Raw genomic sequence first — 25,755 nt, 5'->3', positions numbered from 1 at the left:
CGCATGGATCATTGTAATGGACTTGGATAGTCCAAGACATTACTAATTAATTTAATTAGTTAAATTAATTATCAAACATTTAAATTTTGAATTTTGGAATTCGAAATTTGAATTTTGAAATTTTGAATTTTGAATTGAAATTTCGAAATTCGAATTTTGAAATTTGGATTTTGAATTTGAATTTTGAAATTTGAAATTTGAATTTTGAATTTGAATTTTGAATTTGAATGTTTGAACATTTGAATTTGAATATTTGAATGTTTGAATTCAAATATTTGAATTTGAATTTGAATTGCCTATGACAGGTTGTTTCATAACAAAAGGATAAGATGAGATCTTGTTGGAACAAATCACTAGTATCATGAGAGAATCTTTTGGACAAGATCCAAGTAGATTTTGGACATAATCCAAGGCTATATATGGCGCTGATTTGGGCTGTTTGTGAGCAAGATTTGCTCATCAAAATCAGCTCCAGAAGATTCAGTCAGTTGGGAGAAAATCTGAGTGAGTTGATTCAAATTTGAATGCAACTACTCAGATGTATCTGGTCACCTTTTTGGGCTATATGGGGCGCACTATATAGCTGATCTTATGAAGATTTCCGATCAGAATTTTGAATAGGTTTTGAACCAATTCTCTAGAGAATATTCCAGGAGCCTGTTAGCAATTTTTGAAATTAAACAGCTCCACTTCTCTCTCTCCAATATGGCGCCTAATGATCAGATTTTCGGGAGAAAAATCTGATTGATATTTTATTTTAAATACTCTCCTCTTATGCGCCTAAGTGGTCAATTGTTCCTCCAAGGGTTTTTTCTGAAAAGCCTAGCCTATTCTCTCTTCTCTCCTGCGCCACTTGTGAAGCTTTCACATTGAGAGCTTCACTCTTTCAAACACTTTCACCTAGCCTCCATCTTCATACATAGAGCGCCTACCAAGCCTCTTTGTGGTGATCATCCGGTGGCTTCACAAGAAGGAGTTCTTGCACCTAGACGAGTGGGTGGTGTGGATCAACGTTAGAGGGTCTGAACCCTTCAGACCTGCCTTGATCATCTGGTGATTTCACGAACAAGGTAACATCATGCTTTCCTAAAGCATGATCTTGATGTGCATGTATATTCCGCAAAGAAAAATTTTGTTTTCCCTCTTGCATCCATCCATTCAGAGCCCTGTAACATCCCACAAAATTAAGATAAATACAAGGTACTATGAGAAATGTGGTTGCATGATTGGAATTCGAATTATGTGTTAATATATGTGTTGTTAGTGGATTATATAGTTATTCTTTCGTAGAGTGGAATTAATTTAAGAAGGGAATTGATTGATTCGTCATGATAAGAGAGGAATTATTTCTAGGCATGTGAAACTTTAATTAAAAGTCTTGGGAGTTTATATTTTATTGGTAAGTACATAAGTTAGCAACATTTTGGGCTTGTACATTTTTGACTCCCAATCCTTGGTTGGCCGAAGCCTTAGAGCTTTTAGAAGTGCCTTGATTCAGCCCAATATTGTATTCACCTTTATCTCATCCTAAGAACCTTACCTTGGCAGCCATTGATTGGATAGCAATCACCACATGGCAAGAGCCCCATCCTTGTTTCCTCTCTCTGCATGTGCGCCTAGGATGGGTAGGAAATTCTAAGTTTTTCTTGCTACCTTATCCAAAACCGAATCAGCCAATGCATGTGTAGTATGTGTCACACAAATCTCCTCTCTCTTCTTGCATGCGCGACACCTAAGCTAAGGAAATACATGAACCTTTCTTGATATGTCACGGCTCAAAAGGTTGCTCTTGAACAAGAAATCAAATTCTCCACACACTCCATTCTATCCCATCTTCCCTCTATACATGTCCGCCACCCTACACACAAAGGGGGACATTTGGACATTTAATTCCTTGCTCCATGATTCGGTCAGGCTTCAAGCTGTTTAGCTTGCATGTTCTCTTCATTCTCTCCTCCAATCCGTGAGGCTACATAGGGAGACAACCAAACTTCTAAAATGTTGTTCTCATTCTTTTTTCTCGCTCGACCGCGTGACAACAAGCAGGGAGATGCGGACCATAAGTTTCCATTCCTTACTCTCCTTCACCGTTCAACCGTAGATCAACCTTAGAGAGGTAAGGTATTTTGGTGATACTCATTGGCCATTCTTGCTCTTTTTCTCCTTGGACCGGTTTCTGATTAGGCTCTCCATTTTCTTGTACATGGCACTGCCTTGAGTGAGTCGCTCTACCTCTTGCATGCGGTTGGTTGTGATTGGAGAGTGAGGTTGAGGTACTCCGTCCGTGTAACTAATTATTGGAGACTTGAAAGAAGGTAAAACTCTAACACAAGTTTCTCCCCAACCCACTGCTCGACTTGCATGTACAGTTTAAGGAAATTAGCTCTTGAAATTTTATACCCTTCTCCCTGCCATTCGATCCTACCATGTTAATTAAGGGAATAATTTATTTTAGTGATTTCTCTGGTTTTGATTTCTGCTCTCTGAACCACCCTTGGAATTGAGGTGTAGATATATTTAAATCTAAAGCTGAAATTGGTGAGGTAGCAACGTAAATTGTTGGACCGTTCTTTTTATAAAATATACAGCCCTGTATATTTTGAATTCAGTGAGAACAATTAAAGAAAACAAGAATGTAATTTTGTCCCTTCTATGCTATTCTTTTTGATCTGCCTTTGCATGTAAATTAAGAGAAGCATCTTGTGTCATGTTATTATCTGTTTCTGCCTTTGGACAGCTGGAGAACCGTGAGCCTGCATGTAAGAATGAGTCACATATCCAACTTTAATTTCCCTTAGGTGTTCGGTCTTCTTTGGTTGTTAAGCAGATGTATTATTTTAGAAATTCCTTTGGCCTTATTCTGTTTTGTTTAAACTGTCTTAGGAGTCTAGAAATGGCTTTCATTAATTCTTTATGGAGTGTATCGTGAATTGGGAAGATTAATTAAGTGTTTGCAAGTGTTAAAGTTTTGGAGACAGCATGTAGAATTTATTTTTTTTCTTTTCTTCATGCCTAAATGACGTGATTAGAAGTGGTGTAGGAAAAAGAGTGAGCACCTATTTAAGGGCTTAGAAATCGAATCAGTATACCTATAGACCTTGAGATGATGTCAATTAAGAGAAATTTCTAGAATAAATTAAGGGCAGCAAGCTATCGATCTGGAAGTATGATAACTCAGTTAGAATCTTTGAATTTTGTTAACGGTCTACATAGGCAGTGTGCTTTAAGCCCTTTTGCGCACCTTACACCTTATATGAATTAACATGTGAGTGATAATAGCGCTCTAATTGTTGGTCAAATCCGAATATGCATGTATAGGTAATTGAAATATTTTGTTATTTGACAACAATTGGTAGGACAACTTAAGGTAGAAATATAATTGAGGTAGAAAGCATGAAACCGAACCTACATGCATGAAAGATATTAAATTATGTTACTTATTATTTATTGGTAGAAATAAGCTCAAGGTTAAAATAATTAAATTAATATAATGGCAGAAAATTCGCTTAGTATACAGACCTGGGAACTGATCACAAATCAAGGTCTTGGGAGAATGGGAAAGCTAGGCATGTATAGGAAATACTTGTGATAAATTCTGACTTGGTACATATGTTTGTTAGGTGTGCTAAACTCTAATTGTGAGGGCTGATTGGTGATGTTTGAAAAGAGAATGTTAAAGACTTGAGGTATGTGTAGGCGGTATTACCTAATGTGACTATTGGCTAGTGTATGGAATTGTGATGTGTTGCTCACATTTGTTCTATGTATGTTATGATGATGATGAGCCAATGGTAAGAATATGAAAGAATGATATGATATATGCATGCATTTTACATCATAATACATTTTTCTGTTTGGTGCGATTGCATAACATGGCATGTATACTTGATTCATGACATCTTATATATATATATATATATATATATATATATGTATTGAGGACATGTGACTGAGCATGCATCATATAGGCATGCCTGGTACCAGGAGAGGGGACACTTGGCTTCAGTCCGCATAGGTTCCACAGTGGGATTCACCTTCATGGGAGCCATTAGGAATACCCACTGTGATGCTACGCGCACGATGGTGCTATGAGCGTAAAGGAAAAAGGGTGTTATATACGCGTTATGATATATGATGAAAAGGATTAAATGTTTGAAGTGACTATTTATGATTTTGTGCCTAGTTAATATTGTTGCATTATGGTTTTGTTGCCACACTACTGGGATTTTCTCTCACCCCTTTGGGGCTGCTATTTTTACAAAATGGCAAGAGGACGTAAAAGCTTTTGAGGACTTGGATATTTGCTGTTGGCTTCTACTGTTTGGGCATGCTGCTATTGATGTGATATTTTTTGGATGACTGTATGAAATTGAGAAGCTTTTATTACTGTGAACTATGATTTTATTATTGCATTACAATTTTATGACCAGCAAGTATTTTGGAAACAAATGTTGAAACGTTTGCGAAAAGGATTTTGACATGTTATCTAAATGCTGAGTTTTGAAAAGTCTTTGCGAGCACTTTGTAAGTTGTCGTACTGGGGCTACGGACTTCCGATTTTCTTATAATTTATATGCACGCGTAGCCACAAGTGTCTAGTTTCATTATATATAAACCTTGCAAGGAAATTCTGAAGGATCGATTTATTATGAATTTTACCAGCCAGGACATTTGTGATATTTCCACTATTTTCTCAATTATTTTGCGAGTTATGTTTCGAGGGGCAAACGAACTCCAAATCACTATTATTTTATATGAACGTGAAGCCCCAGAGGTCTAGTTTCCAGATTACAAAGAATATATTTTGGAATCGTTGGACTGGATTTTTTACGAATTTTTAAAGACAGCAAGGTCTATCAGGAAATTTATGTTTTTAATAAGTTTAAGAAATTTTGTGTACTTTGATTTTTGTAATTAACCAGATCCCCTCTTTAGTTTTAAGACATCTTCAACCACACCTTCAGGCCTCTTGATAGATCTATCTGCAAGATGCAGAATAAGATTGGTCTCCTTTAAAGTGTTAATTCCCAAAGCTCTACATACTGTCAACGGCATCAAGTTTATACTGGCTCCCAAATCACACAATGCCTTTCCCACCTCCACATCTCCTATAGCAATAGAGATACTGAAGCTTCCTGGATCTTTCATTTTTGTTGGAAGCTTCTTCTGGATTAGGGCACTACACTCTGCTGTTAGGGCCACTGTCTCACCATCAGTTAATTTCCTCTTCTTAGTAAGAAAATCCTTCTTGAATTTTGCATAGTGAGGCATATTTTCCAGTGCTTCAGAAAATGGTATGTTAATTTGTAAATTTTTGAAGATATCCAGAAATCTTGCATAGTGCTGCTTCTGAATCTCTTTCTTCAACCTCTGAGGGTAAGGAACTTTAGCATAGGGAGATAAACTAACTGGCTGTTCTTTCTTGTTAGCCATCTTCTTCTTTTCCCACTTCATCATCTTTTGTGGGGAAGCATTTTTACCAACTTCTACCTCTCCTTCATTCTTATTGTCCTTCCCTTCCTCTTCTTTGTCAACTCCAACTATAACATCTCTAACAACTACTTCCTTCTCACTTTTCTCATTTCTCATTTTCTCTCCTTCATCATCAGAGACTACATCTTCAACCACAACCTCTTCTTCATTCTTTTTATTTTCCACCTTCTTTTTCCCTGGTTGAAGTACCAACCCACTTCTTGTCATAATTGCTTTACAGTGCTCCTTAGGATTCACCAGTGTATCACTTGGAAATTTCCCTTGTGGACTCTCTGATACCTGTCTTGATAATTGACCAATCTGGGTCTCCAAATTTCTGATTGATGCTTCCGGATTTCTGAAAGAAGTTCTGGTCTCCTGCATGAATGCAGTTGTCTCTTCCCTGAATGAAGTAGAACCCTAAATATAATCTTGAATTGTCTTAGATAACTGAGCAAACGCTTTCTCCCATGCAGCAGGATCACTTGACTGCTCCTTCATATGTGGTGGTGGAGGATGTAATGGTGGATTCAATTGGTGGTTGGAACTATAGCTGAATCCTGGGTGTTGATTCTTGTTTTTCCATGGTGGCATATAAACATTCTTTCCCTGATTGTTGTAGTTCCTTTGATTATTCTGATCATACCACACTCCATTCACCTCTGCTTGTTTTGATGATCCCCCATAATCACACTCCTCTGTCACATGGCCCTTACCACAGATAGCACATACCCTCTTTGTTTCCACAGAAGCTACCTTTTGTGAAGAGAGTTGCTTAATAAGGGTATCTAATTGTTGCTGCTGTTGTCTCTGTGTCTGCATCAGTTGATCATTCCTTGCCAACAAAGCATCATACCCATCCAACCTGATAATTCCTGTCCTTCTGTCAGCCACTGGAGCATTATCAAATTCTTGAGATGCTAATGACTCAAAGATATCTAAAGCTTCTTGAGGGGTCTTGGTAGTCAATGATCCACCAGCAGTGGCATGCACCAAGGTTCTAGTGTTAGTGGTCATTCCTTGCAGGAAGATTGCTGCTTGTTGCCATGCCTCAATTCCATGCTGTGGACATTTCCTCAACAAAGTCTTGAATCTCTCCCAAGCCTCATAAATAGATTCTGACTCTTTCTGCTTAAAGCTTGTAATTTCATCCTTCAACTTGGCCCTCTTGGATGCTGAGAAAAACCTTTGCAAGAACTTGGTTTGCAAATCATCCCAAGTTGTTATACTTCCTTGTGGCAATGATTGCAGCCATCTCCTTGCATCATCCGTCAGTGAATGAGTGAATAGTCTCAACAGAATTGCATCTCTTGTGACACCGTTTATCTTCACAGTATCACTTAACAATAGGAAGTTCTCTATGTGCAAGTAAGGGTCCTCCGCACTGGTTCCAGCAAACTGATCCTTCTGCACCAAATGTATCAAAGCAGGCTTCAATTCAAAGTTGTTGGGCTCCACTGTTGGGCGCACAACACTCCCAATTGGAGGAACCACTGCAGCAGTCATGTACTCTCCCAGTGTCCTCTGTGGTGGTGGTGGTCTGTGATTCTCTGCCATTATATCTTCCTGATTAACCGTACTTGATTCACCAATTTCTTGCAACTGTCTCCTTTGCCTGGCTGCCCTTTTGTGCTTCCTCAATGTCCTTTCTAATTCTGGATCATATAACAACAAATTTGGATCAAGTGTACCTCGCATGTACCAGAATCAAAATTGACCAGAAATTTAACATAAACTAAAATACTGAAAATAAAAGGATTCAATCTCAGAATTCTATAGTATCAGTTAGTGTTGAAAAATAAATTCCCCGGCAACGGCGCCAAAAACTTGTTGCGGATCTAGCAAGTGCACTAGTCGTACAAGTAATAAAATGATGAGTAAGATCATTCCCACGAGGAATTTTGTTCAAACACCAATATACCATAGAAAACTAATTTGAATCAAATAAGAGTTTGTAAAAATCATGAATAATTTGTCACCAGAAAATTGATTTTGAGTAAATTGACACAAGTAAATATGGATTAGGAATTAATAAAAACAACAAGTAGTCAGAAAACAACTTTCCTCCATGATAAACCATATAAGAATTGATCATATGATGAATTCCTTTCCATGTGGTGTTAATCAACCTTTTACTTATCATCAAGATGTAATCCCTTACTACCCTGATAGAAACATTAATCAGAAACCCCAATCCCTTGGTGATTTCTTTCTTAATACATGCATGAAATACTAAGGTTTTAAGATTACATCAGAACTCTAGCATCAATCCCTTGAGTACTAGAATTCTGATGTTGAGATTATCAAATACAGAAGTCATATAAACATCCCTATTCTATACTACTTCATTGATAGAAATAATTAACTCAGAAAATCTCAAATCAGCACATGAAAAATACTTCATCATATTAATCAAATCAACATAATATTATCATGGAGTTCCATTGCATTCAGACTACAAAGACTCTACTCAGACATGACTAAGGAATAAATAAGAGAAGAAGAAGCAAACTTCATTTCCATGTTGAAAGTCTTCGATCTCCAAACTATTACAAGGAAATCCTAATACAGAAACTAAAAGAATTTAGAGAGAAGTCAGACTAAGTTTAAGAGAGAGAGAGAGTTCAGATCCCCCAAGATTCTCCTCTAAGTGTCAAGGCTTTGCCTTATATAGTGTTACAATTAAAAACAGAAAACTGATGTGGGCGCTAAAACGTCCATAAGTGGCCGTTTTAGCGTCCATGCTTTACGTATGCTCAACTGCTTTTAACTGATTTCAACGCTAAAACGTTAAGGAATGACCGTTTTAGCGTCCAAACTTGGTGAATGCTCAACTAACTTTAACTGACTCCAACGCTAAAACGTTTGATTTGGACGTTTTAGCGGTGAAGACCAGAATCTTTTTCCACTTTAGGGCGTTAAAACGCATATTGCAGGCCGTTTTAGCATCCAAGACCAGCAATTTTCCATCTTCTTAGTGTAGCAGCGCGCTAAAACGCTCTGTGTGGACGTTTTAGCGCTCATCACCAGCAAGTTTTGGCCTCTTCCTGTAACAGGGCGCTAAAACGCTCAGTGTGGACGTTTTAGCGCTCAACACTTAGGCAATTTTTCTCCTCTTGAGCTCCAGAATCTTCTTCCTTCTCTAGTTGTCTTTCAAGCTTGCTTTTCCTACAAGAATCATACAAATTTCCAATAAAGCTCTTGAACTTGTAATTGAGGACATCTTAGGACATTAACCTTGTTTTTCATCATTTAATCACACAATTTGATCCTAATTCCTACTAAAAACCATGATGAACTAAGGGTTCATCAGGAGGCAATCATAAAATGCTAGATAATTTTATTTGAGGGTTCATTTTAGTCTCATTATTAGTTATTCCTTTTCTTTATCTTGCATGCATATTATAATAACTATCATATAGTTCTTCCTTTTAAACGGCTTGTTTTAACATGCATACTAGTCGAGGAATGATCGCGATTACTATAAGCATACATACTAGTCGTAAATTCAAAAATTAAAAATTTTAAAATTCAAATTTTAATTTCCAAAATAAACGGAATTCATAATTCCGAATAACAATTTTAAACCTTAGAAATTTAAAATTTAAATTTTAAGTTATTTTGAAAATTCGAATTTCTATAATATACATCCACACATGCATAATTTCAAAAATCATAAATTTGAAATTTAAACGCAAGTGGATGATCATGATGCCTTCCGTTTTTCAATCCAAAGTATCTTCAATCCTTGGATCATCTTCTTTGGCCGAAACATCATTGTGCTCCATGGACTTACATCCCTTTTCGATTTAAAATTTACATCCAAAATTATATAAAATTTAAAAATGCAGAATTTTAAATCGGGGCAGAACAATCCCGTTTAACCAAAATAATTAAAAAATATAAAATCAAACAGTCAAAGCTCCATGACCATCCAATTATCAAAGTACATACAAGAAAGTTAGAGGCATACAAAACAATTGCAAAGCATTATCGAATTCATCTTCAAAGCACGATCAAGATTCTTAAAATCAAAAATTGTGATGCGGCTGCCGTGTAGGCCGCGGCTATGATGGTGTCATCAACATCATGGTTTTTGACAATTCTAGTCCAACTAGATTTAAAACCCATCCTTAGCCCCAAGACTCTCTTGGCCGCCACTTTGTCTCCACAAAATGATGTCTCTTTCACATAATCACAAAAAATTAGTTCTTTCATAAAGAATAAATTTTTAATAATCTTGTTCGAAAATTGAAGATTTCAAAAACAATTTTTGAAAATCCGATATCAGATTTCTAACCCCATTCGTTTGCAGCAACGAACCCGGCTCTGATACCACTTGAAGGTTCGAAAGACTGCACCATAGTCATACTATGGTGCGCATACATGGGTGGAAAACAAAAAAAATTCGCAGCGGAAGCATAGACCATCTATACACCCCATGTATGAATACTTTACATTGAAACGATAGGGTTTCATAATTACCATTTCACTTGTAGGCGCAAAAGGATGACGCCCTCCAATGGTGATCCACACGGTTATCTCCTTCTTGCTAGCGAGAACTCTTTCTCCTTGATCCCTCCTTATCCTCGGTGGCTGGCTAGGCGCATGCAAGGAAGAGTCTACCAAGTGTTTGGATTATTATTATTTTTCTCAAGACTATAATGGTGTCTTGAGGTTAGGTGATGGTGCAACAAGATTATTATTATTATTATCCCAAGGCCTCTTTGGCCTATCATCATATTTGGGCCCATTAGTGGAGAAAACTCTTTCACCACTAATGCCCCAAAAGGGCGCATGGTTCAAGTGGGCTTGGAGTTCCTACTCCAACCCAACTTAACTCATAGTCTTGACAAAGCCCAATAAGTCACTATTGGTCCAAACTTGCTATAACTTGCAATAAGGAATAACCTTTCTGTGTGACCCATTAGGCCCAATTAGTTACTGACATAAATAAACTTGAACCATTTAAACTCATTTAAAAGGCCCAATCCATTTAATGACTACATGATACACTAGCAATGCTCTGTAGCCCCAGAACTAATTGAGTTGATCAAGTGATCTACCTTTCTGATTTGGATACCGTGCCAGCATTATCCCTCACATCGCCATTCACCTTTAGTCGAGAGCAAGGATAAAGTATCATCTCTCTTTATTGACTAAATATAATATTTCACAGGAATTAGGAATCTTCTTCTATTGACTCTAAGACAGATCATGACTCTTCATGATCTCTTACTATGCATAGATTCCCGAGTCAACTAGAAGTCATCTCAGCCCTACCGGTCTTTGTGAATGATTAATCCCTTATAGGAGATTGTGAGTCCTTTCGGCATGTCCATCTATACTCATGTATTCGAGTTATACCCAAGAGTACACTGTTCTCCCCATTTTTTAGGCGGATAGAGTTGTACAGTCAAAGTATAACTCTAGGACATAATATTTGATGACATCCTGAAGTCTAGCACGATCCGCACTACCAAACGTTCAGAGACTTTACAAATCCAATGATACTCTCTATAATGAATCCTTGTGGAGTCTCTAAGCGGGTCAGTTCAGTGCTAGCTGTTCTTCAACAGATCCACCCACGACATCAGCTAAGGCATCAGCATGCCTGCATTCCATGAGGTCCTTACCTTGTATCTCCATACAAGTAGATGACATCATACTAGTCTTATTGAGATCACCAATACCCTTTCTTGGTGATTCAAGACCAGGAACAGATTTTAGGTAATAGACATTCAGTGTCCTCGAGTCCTCATGATCATGATCACTATCATAGATCCTCGAGTGAACACCTGTTCTATTCCTAGGGTCTTTATCTTTAAACGCATATTTACAATAAAATATTGGCTAGACATAAATATGATAAAGATAAAGTTTGCTCAAATTTATTAATCATGAAATACCAAATAGAAAAAGGTGTTCATCTGATAAAACAGATTGTCTCTAGGACACCTATATACTAACAGTTTTGTGAGTCTTACTGCAGAAAAATCAATAATTGGGCAACAGAATTCTTTAAAATCTGTCCTGCCGAGGGTTCCATCCCTTTTTTCTTAGGAGAGGATAACACTCATATCTTCCCTTTGTATTGGACTGAGCATCCGCTAGAAGGTGCAAATTTGGTTTACAATTTTGATGATTTATGTGATCTGGAAGAGCATACTGTGACCATGCTAAGCAATATCACACGTGAGGCTTCAGATACGGGCTATCTTAGCACTTATACAATTTTGAATGAATATATTGATGATGATATTCGAACCTTTTTGGGAAACTGCCATCTTGATTTGTTTGTTGATATTGACATAAGGAACTTGACAAAGAACTGTGTGTCAATTGTTTACAGATAGTTCAATGGCAGCTTCTTTGAGTAGATTGCAGAAGATAGCGGCCAGGCGAGGTGTTACCGATGCCGGCCCATCGATGCCCAATGTTACCACCCTGTCTGCCACTGCCTCTGGTGCTGAGAGCAGCAAGGATCCTGCCGCGCGATTGAAGGCGTCAACTCCCCCAACTGTCGACATCCCAACTTCTGAAGGGAAAGAAGGAGAAGACTTCCCAAGGGGTTAGAAGAGGAAGTTTGGTGATGTGAACGTGGGGTTCCCGGAGCTGATATACTTCGGGGAGGGCTGGGGATTTGATAAGGATATGTACGCGAAAGGCAGGGAAGTAGGCCCGCAGATTGAAGATCTTCCCAAAGAAAAGTGGTTGGCGACTTCTTCAAAGCTGAGTATCGCGAATCAATTTATCATGTGTGTGCCTGCTAAGCGGTATACAAACTTCCTATGCGTAAAATGTATTACTGATCGTCTGGAGATAATATATTCTTGATAGCAGGTACTGTGGATTACTTAAAGGAGCGTATTGTGGACCTGAAGAGGGAACTTTTCCTGCAACGCACAGATTTTGAAGAGAAATTGAAGAAGGCTGAGGATGAGATGGCGATGATGAGGCAGGAACTGAAGGAAGTGAAGGCAACAAATAAAGAATTGAAATCGGAAAATAAAGAACTGAAGTCTGAAAAAACCAATCTGACCAAGCGCGTCTTGGAGTTGGAGGGAAATGTGAATTCCTGGGAGGAAGAGAAAACGCAATTCACCAGTGAAGTTGCAAAATATCAAGACTTATTTGAAAAGGAGGCTAAGGTAACCTATGCAAATATTATGAAGCAAGTGCGTCTCTTTAATCCAATGGCCATACTGGATAATGTCCATTATCTATACTACATGAAGGATGGTCAGTTAATGACCCTGAATGAGAAAGATGAAGAAGTTCTAGTGGAGTTAATCAGCGCCATGGATACAGAGACTATTGTGGCATCCATACAAGAGCCAACTCCTCAAGGGCCAGCTACTGATGGTGGGGACCCAGTTGGAGTAACCGAGGGTCCACAAGATATGTCTATCCAGACAGTTTGATTTTTTCTTAATCCTTTCTTGGTTTCTCGGTCTGTAAGGGGATTATTCCCTACTTAATTTAAACAATGATGGTTTTTTCTGAGAATGACAATGGTACTATCATGTAAGCCGCGATGACTTTAGATTATATCATGTTTTTGTTTAGAAGGATGTGTTATGACTGTATACCGTGCGCGTATCATTTTGTAGAGTGGTAATAGCCATATCTTCTTTAGATGAAGAGTATATTGTAAAAAATACTTTCAGTGTACCTTATCACCATAAGACGCGATGGTGCAATCATATGAGGTTATCTCAGGAGTTGAAAACCTTTGAGGAGTATTACCCTCCTCATTCTTCTTCTTTTCCTCGAAGTTTTCCCTGAGGATATAGATGTTCCTTTTTGGAACTAGGATTTGTACTTAGTACAGGTGCTTGAGAACTTCATAATTGTATTCTGCATATAGATAGTTCATAATTCGTAATGAATGTATTTTGCATACCTATCTATTTTCCATGCTCTGAAGTTCGATGTGGCTTAGTATGTACTTCATACTACCAGGAGTATCACTTTTCCCATCGGCTTCTGCATCGCGATGGAGCTTGGATGCCATTGTATTAGCTCTTTTTCTTTTTTTGCCTCGCGGTGGAGTACATAGGAAGTTCTATTAGCTTCCTTTCGTTATTGGAGTATCCTTGTAAGGAAGTTCTTTTATCTGGAGGATCCTTTTGGAGGATCCTTTGACTTGGAGGGTCCTTTAGGTGATCCTTTACTTGGAGGATCCTTTTGGGTGGAGGGTCATTTTATAGGATCCTTTTAGTTGGAAGGTCCTTTTAGAGGATCCTTTTGATTGAAGGATCCTTTTAGAGGGTCCTTTTGATTGGAGGATCCTTTTAGAGATTACTTGGAGGATGAGTGGAGCAGGTGCAATAAATGTTCTCAACCCGTTCCCCTTTTAATATGTTTTCCAAAGGATTACGTCATCATTCGTTCTCCCACTATGTTTTTGTCAAAAAGATGTAAAACAAGTGATTTTCATGATGAAGTTGCTTATCAGTTGAGGGAACGGATGGTATTTTGCCATCGAAATGGGCTTAGATGGGAACGAATTTACGTCCCATCAAACACCCTAAAACTAAATTGTTGGTTGTCCTCAAACAACTCAGAAATAGTGGTTTAGGCTGCTCGATTTCAAAGAATAGCTCAACATCAAAACATGAGCTAGTGAGCAATCATAATCTATTAAAAAATGAACTACTTTCCATAGGTATAAAGTAGAAAGAATTTTTTTCAAGGTAAGTGAAGGTTGCTGATCTTCTGTCTCACTATCACTCAGGGTTTGGTGTTTCTCTGTCCATTCCTGGATGTGATTCTTCAGAACTTGCTTTTCTGCTGCTTTGCTATAAAGTGCAGATGTCTTCCCTTCCAAGGATCTTTGGAGAGGAATGTTTATGGAGGTGTGGAAGAATGGTGGTCATGATCATGGGGCCAAAGAACGTTCGTTTTTCTACTTTGAACTGGACTTTTCTTGTTTGAGGGAACACCTTGTCTTTTTGTACCTTTTCTTCCCTTGAAGGAAAGTTTTCTGGTATCTTTTTCTGAATTCTTTTGAATGGTTGTTCCCGTTTTCTTTGTTTTCCTTATTCTGTCCTTTTTGCTCCTTTTGGATCTGTTCCTTGCCCTTTTCGGTTGACCTGGTGATGATTATGGATGGAACAGAAGTGTGTGTATGGTTTTGTTTTGTTTGAATGAAAGAGAGTGGGTGTATGGTTGATCCTTGGTAGTGAAATTCATCTGCTCTTCAGCAGTACTTACAACATCAAGGCAAGTGAGAAGTTTCATTGTGGTTACACCTCAGGAACGCTCTCATAAGTAAGTGTTTGGCCTTTTTCGTTCCTTGCCAGCTTTAGCTCACACAGATCAGCATCCCTCAAAAATTTGAAGATTAAATTCTCTTCACTTTTTCCTATTTCAAGTACTCAGAGAAAGATTAAAAATGATTAATCATTGACTTTGTGTTTCATGTTTATTGGCTCTTCAAAATTGTACAGCCATAATACTATAACTGAAATGTATGTACCAAGCAGCTTGAACAAAAGATTTTTTATTTATTTATTTATTTGGGATAGTGTGGTTAGTGAACCATCCCAAAACTACGTTCCTAGAACGGAACGTATACTATTTGGACTTTGGAGTTGAACATCAGACGTTCCCTCCATTTGGGAGTCATGTGGTTAAGGTTAACCACCCCAAAACTTTGCTCTTGGTTAGAGAGCAAATGCATCCACTGGGTTGCCTCCCAGTCAGCGCTTAGTTTAATGTCTTTAGCTAGACATGATACTTACCTTTTAGGTGAACTCAGAAAGAAGGATACTCTCCTCTTTTTCATTGAAGGTTTCATCAGTGTATACCTTCAACCTGTGTCTGTAAGAACCCGCACCGCTAATCAAGGAATTTAGTTAATTAATTATGCAAAATTAGGAAATGATTCCATAAATTGACCCTAATAATTATTATGAGGCTTTAATAATTATAATTAGTGAGTAAGAATGCTGAAAGTCGTTTTTCAGAAGAAATGTGCAGATACTGGTTCTGCTAGTCGGAATAAATGTGTACCGAAAAAGTATCCCGAAAAATTATAATAAGTGCATGATAATTACTAGAATAATATGTAGGACTTGTAAAACGAGTTTCAAGTCCAAATAATGAGAAATGGTGCTAGAAACCGGTACTGGCTTTGAAAAGCGCGTACCGGAAAGGTGCTCGGAAAAATATAATAAAAATATGAAAATTCTTGTAAAATTGAGTAGGTTAAGAATCCAAAGTTTGGGGTTAAAATGCTAAGCGTAGCAATTAAAGCTAATACTGTTTGTTAGTGACTTAACCGCCTATATATACTTAATGGCACTAAACCCTAGGCCATATTGGAGGCTGCCTACGGAGTTTTCTGAATTCTCTTCAGCCTTGTGCCTCCCATTGCCACCTTCATCTCCCTTCCTCTTGTGAGCCAAATGTGTCACCTTTCTCCTTGTTTTTGCCACTTAAACACTTGGGTGTGTGTGGGGTAACCTTGGTGGTGAGTGGTGAAGGATTTCTGAGGATATGCTTGCTGTTGGTTGAGGGTGTTTGGGGCTGTATAGTCTGAGTTTGTGTGAGTGGGGCTTGCTCTTGGCTTCTTGAGCTTCAAGAAGCCACCTTTTGGCACAAAAGATCTAGCTTGAAGTGTATTTTCGTAGCCTTGTGAAGTCAGAACCTTGGAGTTGCATTGGAGGTTTCATTTCTGCTTCATTTTCGAAGTTTAGAGCTCTTGAGGTGAGCCATGATCACCTAAGTATCATTTTGAGGCCTAAAGCTTGTTTAATCTATTAAAAAAAGGAACTTAAACCATTAAAAAGAATGTGTTTCTGGGTTCATAACATGTTGTGTTATATCTGTTTAGGGAGTCATTGGACTCCCAATCGCGTTTGGACCCTTAAATTTGGGATTATGCAGAAGTTAGCTCAAATTTCTGCATTATGTTGAAGAAGTATTCGAATACCTTTCGGGTAGTATTCAAATACTTGTTCATCAGGTAGTCGAATACTCTTGCTGGAGTATTGGAATACTTTTCTGGGAAGAAAAGTATTCGGTTACCTTTGAAGAAGTATTCGAATACTGGAAAGTATTCGAATACAGTAAAGTTTAGTATTCAGATACTGAGGTATTCGTATACTGGGGGGTTAAGTATTCGGATACTGGCGAGTATTCGAATACTTAAGTGAAAGTAATGGAATACTTTCTGGAGAGCTGGAGTATTCGAATACTACTCGTGGAGTATTCGAATACTTCCTGCAGAAACAACATGTAATGAGTTAAAATGAGTAAGAAAGACTTAATCACTTAATGTAATCTGAGCTATGATTGTTGATGAGTAATTATGGTATGGGCAGATTGTGATTGTGCTGTTTGTGGGCCTTGAGCTGTGTGGACTCTTGGTTTGGATATTAGCTTAGAAGGTAAGCTTTTGTGTCCTCGGTTTAGCCATCTTGTGGTTCCACCATGTCCCATGGGGGTATGGTTGTATGCATGCTGTGTTACATGCTTTGAATATTTGAAATGCTGTTGAGCTTTATGTGTAATGGTTTTTAATATGCATGTGTTGTTCCATCTTGACGGTAAACCTGAGTATGTAGCGCCATACAAGACGGTGATCCGGGGTGGATGCAAGTAGCGTCTTACACTTGTGTGGGTATTTGGCATATGTAAATCCTGCATTTCTCTGGCCAGTAGAATAGAATTGACACACATGACATGATTATCTGCTGCATTGCACTGTTTTAGAAATGATATTGATGAACTGCTTTTAAACTTATATTGCACATGTAAGTGAGCTTGGGGTGGAAGATCCTTGAGGACCCCTTGCCTTACTGAGATTTCTTGTTTAGAGATCTCACCCCACGTTTGGGGAATGCTTATTTCAGGTTCAGGCAATTTGGGGGCTGATGTCTCTGGCGGCGAGAGGCCAGAGCTTAGTTGAGGATTATTACTGTTTATATGCTGGCATGACTGGATTTGGATGCTGTTTATGTTTTCCGCTATTTATGATTATGTTGTTGTTGAGACTGATGTTGGGCTTGTTGCCTTATTTGAGTGAGCATGGGGATTGTCCATGACACTTTCTGTTAGTACTTTTAGATTGGAGTTGTATATCCTGCTAGTTGGTCCGGCCTACTTGTGGTAGTTCCGTGATTTCTAGAGACACACTTATATTATCTATGTTATGAGGTATTTCAGTTAGCTGTTTTATTGCAATTACATACAGACAATGTTTTATTAATTGATTAATAAGCAAGTTGGTAATGATAATGACATCATAATTGGAAAGAAAAAAATATTCTGTATTTTTAATTAAGCGCAGCTTAATACGATAGTATGATAACATTACCGGATATATACGGGGTGTTACAGTGTCCATTAACTTTCAAAGAAGACCATGCTCAGATCCTTGAATCTCAAAAGCTCCATTCCCTGCATCATTTATAATCTGGTATGGCCCAGTCCATCTTGATTTGAGTTTTCCTGGGAACAGTCTGAGTCTGGAATTGAAGAGCAACACTTTCTGGCCAATTCTTAGATCTCTGTTCCTGATCCTTTTATCGTGCCACTTCTTCATCTTTTCTTTGTATAATTTATGATTCTCATACGAGTTCCCTCTGAATTCTTCTAACTCTTCAAGTTGTAGCAGTCTCTTTTCTCCCGCTGCCTTCTTATCCATGTTGAGGGCATAAACTGCCCAGTACGCTTTGTGTTGTAGTTCGAGGGGAAGGTAGCATGCTTTGCCAAATATTAATCTGTATGGGGAACATCCTAAGGGTGTTCTGTATGCAGTTCTGTAAGCCCATAATGCTTCATCTAACTTGAGAGACCAGTCTTTCCGAGAAGGGTTGACTACCTTCTCTGAAATTCTCTTAACCTCCCGGTTAGAGACTTCAATGAGACCACTGGTTTGTGGATGATATGGGGTCGCGACTTTGTGTCTAACTCCATATTTTTCCAACAATCTCTCAAGTTGGCGGTTAATGAAGTGTTTCCCACTATCGCTGATGAGGCAGCGAGGGGTCCCATATATGGTCAAAATGTTTTTCTTTAGAAATTTTGTAACCACCTTAGCATCATTAATGGGTAAAGCAACCGCTTCCACCCAGCCATCAATATAAATTTGTTCCCACAAGAAAGAGGAAAAGGTCCCATAAAATCAATGCCCCAAACATCAAATAATTCAACTTCTAAAATGGGATTAAGGGGCATTTCATTTTGTTTGGTTAAGTTACCATCCTTTTGACATTTATCACATTGTTTAGCATATTGAAGTGCGTCTTTAAAAAGCGAAGGCCAGTAAAAACCTAATTGAAGAACCTTGGATGCAGTCCTTATTCCACCCAGATAGCCTCTATATAGGGATGAATGGCAGTGTAGAAGGATTTGGGGTTGTTCCTCTTCTAGAACACATCTCCTTATCATCTGATCTGCGCATCTTTTGAATAATAATAGTTCATCCAGAGATAGTTCCTGCAATCATGAAAAATTTTCTTCTTCTGTATCCTGTTTGCTTCATATGGTTCAAGTCCTGCTGCCAGGAAGTTGGCTATATCAGCAAACCAAGGAACGTCTGTTTCTGTGTGATTGATGACAAATAATTGCTCGTCAGGGAACGTTTCCTTGATTGGTAGTCCCACTTCAATGTGTTCTAATCTGGACAGGTGATCTGCAATTTGGTTTTCACATCCTTTTCTTTCTTTGATCTCCAGATTAAATTCTTGCAGCAGTAGGATCCATCTTATCAATCTTTGCTTTGCTTCTTTCTTGGTAAAAAGATACTTGAGAGCTGCATGGTCAGTATGAACAGTAACTTTTGATCCTAAAATGTAAGGTCTGAACTTTTTGCAGGCATATACTACAACCAACAGTTCCTTTTCAGTGACTATATAGTTCACCTGAGTTGCATTCAAAGTTTTGATGGCATAGTATATGCTACGAAAGAGTTTGTCCTTCCTCTGGCCCAGAACTACCCCAATAGCTTGGTCACTCGAATCACACATTAATTCAAAGGGTGCGTTGCAGTCCGGAGGTTGGATGACAGGTGTAGTAACAAGCTTGTTTTTCAAGGTTTCAAAAGCTTTCAGACAATCAGAGTTAAACTCAAATTTTATATCTTTCACTAACAAGTGGCACAAAGGTCTAGCTATCTTGGAAAAATCTTTAATGAACCTTCTATAGAAACCCGCATGCCCAAGAAATGATCTCAGAGTTTTGATATTAACCGGTGGTGGCATCTTTGTTATTGCTTCTACTTTGGCTTGATCCACTTCTAGTTCTTTTCTGGAAATTTTATGTTCCAGGATGATTACTTCTTTCACCATGAAGTGGCATTTTTCCCAGTTAAGCACCAGATTAAAGGTGAGACATCTTTGGAGGACTTTTTCTAAGTTATCTAAGAGTGGTCATGACATTCCCAATACCGAGAAGTCATCCATGAAAACCTCTACTCCTTCACGTATCAAATCAGAAAAAATAGAGAACATACACCTCTAGAACGTTGCTGGTGCATTACATAACCCGAAAGGCATCCTTCTAAAAGCAAACCTTTCGTATGGGCAAGTGAAGGTGGTCTTGTGTTGATCTTCTGGTGCTAGAGCAATTTGGTTATACCCAGAATAACCATCAAGGAAACAAAAATATTCCTTACCTGCTAGATGATCCAACATCTGATCTGTAAAAGGGAGTGAGAAGTGGTCTTTTCTGGTGGCATTATTGAGCTTTCTGTAATCTTGGCAAATTCTCCACCCTATAACTTTCCTTACGGGGATTAGCTCATTTTTCTCATTTAATTCCACAGTTATGCCCCCTTTTTGGGAACGCACTGGACAGGACTTACCCAACTGCTGTCAGATATTGGATATATGATATCTGCATCTAGCCATTTGATGACTTCCTTTCTTACCACTTCCTTCATTATAGGATTTAATCTCCTTTGGTGTTCTATTGAAAAACTGTTAGGATCAGCCAATAATATCTTATGCATACAAAAAAGAAGGACTGATACCTTTGAGGTTTGCTATGGTCCAACCGATAGCTCCTTGGTACTTCTTCAGCTTGTTGATCAGCAATTCTTCTTGTTCCTTGGTGAGAAATGAGGAGATGATCACAGGGAGGGTGTTATTGTTTCCCAGGTATGCATACTTTAAGTGTTGGGGAAGAGGCTTTAGTTCAATATTAGGAGAGTCTTCTGAAGATGGTCGTTTGAGTTTCTTTTCTTGTTCAGTTCTTAGCAGTAGTTCAGGTTTCCTTTCTTACAGATAGCAATTCTGCTCCTCTTTTTGTGGACTTTCTTCTTCCTCAGATTCTTCTTCTTTTATTTTTTTGCTGAACTGGTTATCTAACAAAGTGATTACAGAACATTCTTCTAAATCTTCATCTTCATCCTGTAACTTCATTGCTTTTACGATATTGAATTTGATTTCATCATCATGAACTTTCATGGTTAGCTCCCCTTTTTGTACATTGATGACCGCTCCGCCAGTTTCTAGGAACGGTCTACCCAGAATGATGGGAATGTCAATGTCAGCTTTGTAATCCAAGATGATGAAATCTGCGGGTAAGATGAATTTATCTACTTTAACTAGTAGATCTTCAATCTTCCCTTCTGGTTTGACAATGGATCTATCTGCCATCTGTAATGTTACCGTGGTCGGTTTTGCTGGTCCAGTGGACAACTGTTTAAAAATGGACAGAGGCATGAGATTGATGCTTGCCCTCAAATCACACAAGGCTTTACCTTGGTATGTGTTTCCTATGATGCAAGGAATGGTGAAACTTCCTGGATCTTGGAGTTTAGGGGGGAGTTTACTCAAGTACTGGTAGCTTTCTTGTGTCATTTTTACAGTCTCATATTCTGTTATCCCTATCGTTTTGGAGAGAACATTGTTGGGTGGTTTGCTGATGGTGGAAAAATACAAGTTCTGCTAGGGGACGTTTCTCTGTTCTTAAAGAACACAGATTCTTTCCCTTAGTTCCAACCCAAGTGCGTAAGTGCACGCATCAAGTAATAAAGGGAGTATTAATGCCCAGATTATCGTTCCCACGAGGATAGAATCCTAATTATTGTCTTACACTGTTTTATAAAGAATGAAAATGAGAAGAAAATTTAGTAAATGAACTGTCTGGTCAAATATTCCCTATTGTCTTAACAACGTTCCTCAGGAACAGTAGGTTCAATCTTATGGCAAACAATTACTCGCTGCGTTATGTATGTGATCCTCCCTGCTTAAAAGAAGGTGAGATAGTAATCATTGGAGTTTGACAGATACAATATTAAATAAAGTAAAAACTACTAAAACAGAAATAACAATAATCAAGAGACAATAGGATGGTGGTTTTAAAACAGTTTAATAGAAGGAACAGATTCACTGCTCCATTCTTAAATAACTGTTTTCTCTACTCGAGACCTAGCACTTTTTGGCTTTGTCCCAGTTTCTTATCTGCCAACTCTGATTCCAAAGCTCATGGACTAGATGGCTCACAAGTTTTCATATTCCTATGGCTCCCTTGACTCCAACAGGTACTTAGTACAGAACCTTAAAATGGACGAGTTGGCCCCTTATTCTTAAGGTGACCAGTAGTGTTTTTGCCATGACACTACCTTACCCCAATGGCTAAGCTGTCTGAAATCCCTTCCTTAAAGAAGTTCCTTTCTTAGTATGTGTTCAATTTCCATTGATACACAATGAATATAGCTTACTTAGCCAAAGAAATCCAAAAAGCTTCAGTCAAGAGTTTCGAAAACAGTTCTTTAAGAGTTTTACAGTTTATCTGTTCCACAGATAGTTCAGCTCATGGCTGATAGTTTAAATAAAATTATTCCAAACTGAAATCCCATAGACCCGAGATTCAGTTAAAAGATAACGAATGGAACAAAGAGAAAAACACTTATATTAATTCAAAAGACAGTTTACAAAAGAAACAGAAAATGGAGAAAGATGGTCTGATGCTCGTGAGGAGTCTTAAGGGTTGACACAGAGAAGAGAAGATGGGTTGTCAATTGACTACAGTTACAACTTAAAATAAAACTAAGCTACTAACTACTACTACTAGGTGATCTCTTCCTTCTGGACTTCAAACCCTCCAAGATTCGATGATGTTTTTTTGTGTGGGTCGTCTTATTTATAGATGGAAGAGGAGTGGAAATCTTGTAAATCCTTGTGAGCTGGTTGCTTGAATGAGGGGACGGGATGGTGGCAGCAGAGTATGGAAATTGCACAGATTGCTGGATGGAACAGGATTTGGTGATGATTAGCCGTTGTTTGCAGTCCTTCCCATGCCTTGCTTTCTTTTTCAGCCAATGAGAACTCTTGATTCTCTTCTTTTCACGTTTCCTGCTGCTCAGTTGGTGCACCGCCTCTGCTTTTAGAAGACTTTAAATCCACGTTACCTACAAAGTGTACAGAGGCATTAGAGTGGAGCAGGTGCATTAAATGTGTTACCATGCGTTCCCCCACTGTGTTTTTGTCACAAATGTGTAAAACAAGATATTTTCATGCTGAGGATGTGCATCAAATGAGGGAACGTGCGGTATTTTGCCATCAAAATGGGCCTAGATGGGAACGAATTTACGTCCCATCAAACACCCAAAAACTAAACTGTTGGTTGTCCTCAATCAACTCAGAAATATTGTATTGGGCTACCCAATTTCAAAGAATAGCTCAACTGAAAGGAACTTGAGCCAGTGAGTAATCATGAACTTTTCAAAAACTGAGCTATTCTCCATAGTTAAACAGTAAGAAAATTCTGTTCCCAGGTAAGTGAAGGTTGCTGATCTTTTATCTCACTGTCACTCCAGGGTTGGTGTTTGCTCTGTCCATTCCTGGATGTGATTCTTCAGAACTTTCCTTTCTGCTGCTTTCCTATGAAGCACAGCTGTCTTCCTTTCCAAGGTTCTTTGATGGATGAGTGTATGGAAATGTGGAAGAATGGTGGTCTGACTTGTGGGGTCAAGGAACGTTTGCTTTTGTGCCTTTGAACTTGGACCTTTTCTTTTTGAGGGAACACTTTTTCTTGTACCTTTTTCCTCCTTTGGAGGAAGGTTTTCTGATATTTTCTGAATTCTTTTGAATGGTTGTTCCCCTTTTTCTTTGCTTTTCTTTCTTCTGTCCTTTTAGTTCCTTTTTGAGTCTGTTCCTTGTCCTTTTTAGTTGACCATGAGGGGTATGATGGAGTGGAGGTGAGCGTGTGGTTCTGTTTGATCCTTGGAAGTGGAGTTCATCTGTTCTTCAACAGTACTGATAGCATCAAGGCAAGTTGAGAAGTTTCATTGTGGTTACACCTTAGGAATGCTCTCAGAAGTGAATGTTTAGCCTTTTTTTCGTTCCTTACCAAGTTGAGTTCACACAGATCAGCTTCCTTCAAAAATTTGAGGATTAAATTCCCTGCACTTTTTCTATTTCAAGTACTCAGAGAAAGAACAAGCATGGTTAGTCAGTGACTTTGTGTTTCATGTATGTTGGTTAGTCAAAAAAAGATTGGGCAGTCTTAATACTATAACTGAAATGCATGTACCAAACAGTTTGATCAAAATGTCTTTTTCATTGCAAAAAGAATATTTACGAGGGAACGGAAAGAAATTAAAATAAACAGTACTGAATATAAACTAAGCTAAGATAACTAGGAGGGTTTTTTTTTAATTGGGGTTGTGTGGTCAGGTACCACCCCAAAACTACGTTCCTGGAACGGAACATACCTTATTTGGACTTTTTTTGGAGTGGAACATCAGACGTTCCCTCCTTTTTGGGAGCTTTGTGGTTAAGAGTAACCACCCCAAAACTTTGCTCTTTGTCAGAGAGAAAATGTATCCACTGGGTAGCCTCCCAGTCAGCGCTTAGTTTAATGTCCTTAGCTAGACATAGTACTTACCTCTCAAGTAGTTTCAGAAAGAGGGATACTTTCCTCTTTTTCATCGAAGGTTTCATCATTGTATAGTTTCAACCTGTGCCCATTTACTTTGAAGGAACGACCATGTTCTGAGCCTTGGATCTCAAAAGCTCCATTTCCTGCATCATTTACAATTTGATATGGCCCAGTCCATCTTGATTTGAGTTTTCCTGGGAACAGTCTGAGTCTGGAGTTGAAGAGTAGCACTTTCTGGCCAATTTTGAGATCTCTATTTATGATCCTTTTATCATGCCACTTCTTCATCTTCTCCTTGTACAATTTATGATTTTCATACGTGTTCCCTCTGAATTCTTTTAACTCTTCAAGTTATAGCAGTATCTTTTCTCCTGCTGCCTTTTCATCCATATTGAGGGCATGGACTGCCCAGTAAGCCTTGTGTTCTAGTTTGAGGGGAAGGTGGCATGCTTTGCCAAATATCAATCTGTATGGAGAACATCCTAGGGGTGTTCTGTATGGAGAACATCCTTGGGTTATTCTGTATGCAGTTCTGTAAGCCCATAATGCTTCATCTAACTTGAGAGACCAGTCTTTTCGTGAAGGATTGACTACCTTCTCTAAAATCCTCTTAACCTGTCGGTTAGAGACTTCAATGAAACCACTGGTTTGTGGATGATATGGAGTTGCAACATTGTGTTTGACTCCATATTTCTCCAACAACCTCTCGAGTTGGCAGTTGATGAAATGTTTCCCACCATCGCTGATGAGACAACGTGGGGTCCCATATCTGGTTGAAATGTTCTTCTTTAGAAATTTTATAACCACCTTAGCATCATTAGTGGGTAAAGAAACTGCTTCTACCCACTTACTTACATAATCCACATCCATTAACATGAATTTGTTCCCACAAGAAGGAGGGAAAGGCCCCATGAAATCAATGCCCCAGACATCAAATAATTCAACTTCTAGAATTGGGTTGAGGGGCATTTCATTTTGTCTAGTTAGGTTACCCTCCCTTTGACATTTATCACAATATTTTGCATATTGAAGTGCATCTTTAAAGAGGGAGGGCCAGAAAAAACCTGATTGAAGAACCTTGGAGGCTGTCCTGATTCCACCTAGATGACCTCTATACAGGGACAAATGGCAGTGTAGAAGGATTTGGGGCTGTTCTTCTTCTGGGATGCACCTCCTTATCATTTGATCTGCGCATATTTTGAACAACAGTGGTTCATCTCAGAGATAGTTCCTGCAATCATGAAAGAATTTTTTCTTCTACATTATGTTTTCCTCGTAAGGTTCCAGCCCTAATGCAAGGAAGTTAACCAAGGGACGCCTGCTTCTATGTGATTGATGCCAAACAATTGCTCATCCGGGAACATTTCCTTGATTGGTAGTCCCACTTCAGTGTGTTCTAATCTGTACAGGTGATCTGCAATTTGGTTTTCACACACTTTT

General features: G+C 38.5%; 1 long non-coding RNA gene and 1 other non-coding gene across 2 annotated transcripts; both read left to right on the top strand.

The window, feature by feature from the left end:
* The first annotated feature begins 1,835 nt into the window (after nucleotides 1-1,835).
* On the top strand, nucleotides 1,836-17,564 carry LOC133286559 (uncharacterized). The gene is made up of 3 exons (XR_009748145.1): nucleotides 1,836-2,315; nucleotides 3,621-3,686; nucleotides 17,337-17,564. It is a non-coding gene; the product is annotated as an uncharacterized LOC133286559 (long non-coding RNA).
* On the top strand, nucleotides 6,527-6,633 carry LOC133286561 (small nucleolar RNA R71). The gene has a single exon (XR_009748147.1). It is a non-coding gene; the product is annotated as a small nucleolar RNA R71 (small nucleolar RNA).
* Nucleotides 17,565-25,755: the final 8,191 nt, after the last annotated feature.

This window comes from Gastrolobium bilobum, unplaced genomic scaffold, assembly GCF_033153095.1.
Source record: "Gastrolobium bilobum isolate Gb01-03AN ecotype WA unplaced genomic scaffold, APGP_CSIRO_Gbil_v1 utg11024, whole genome shotgun sequence".
NCBI classification, from domain to species: domain Eukaryota; kingdom Viridiplantae; phylum Streptophyta; class Magnoliopsida; order Fabales; family Fabaceae; genus Gastrolobium; species Gastrolobium bilobum.
Note: the sequence above shows the minus strand (reverse complement) of the source record. Positions and strands in the feature narration are given on the sequence as shown.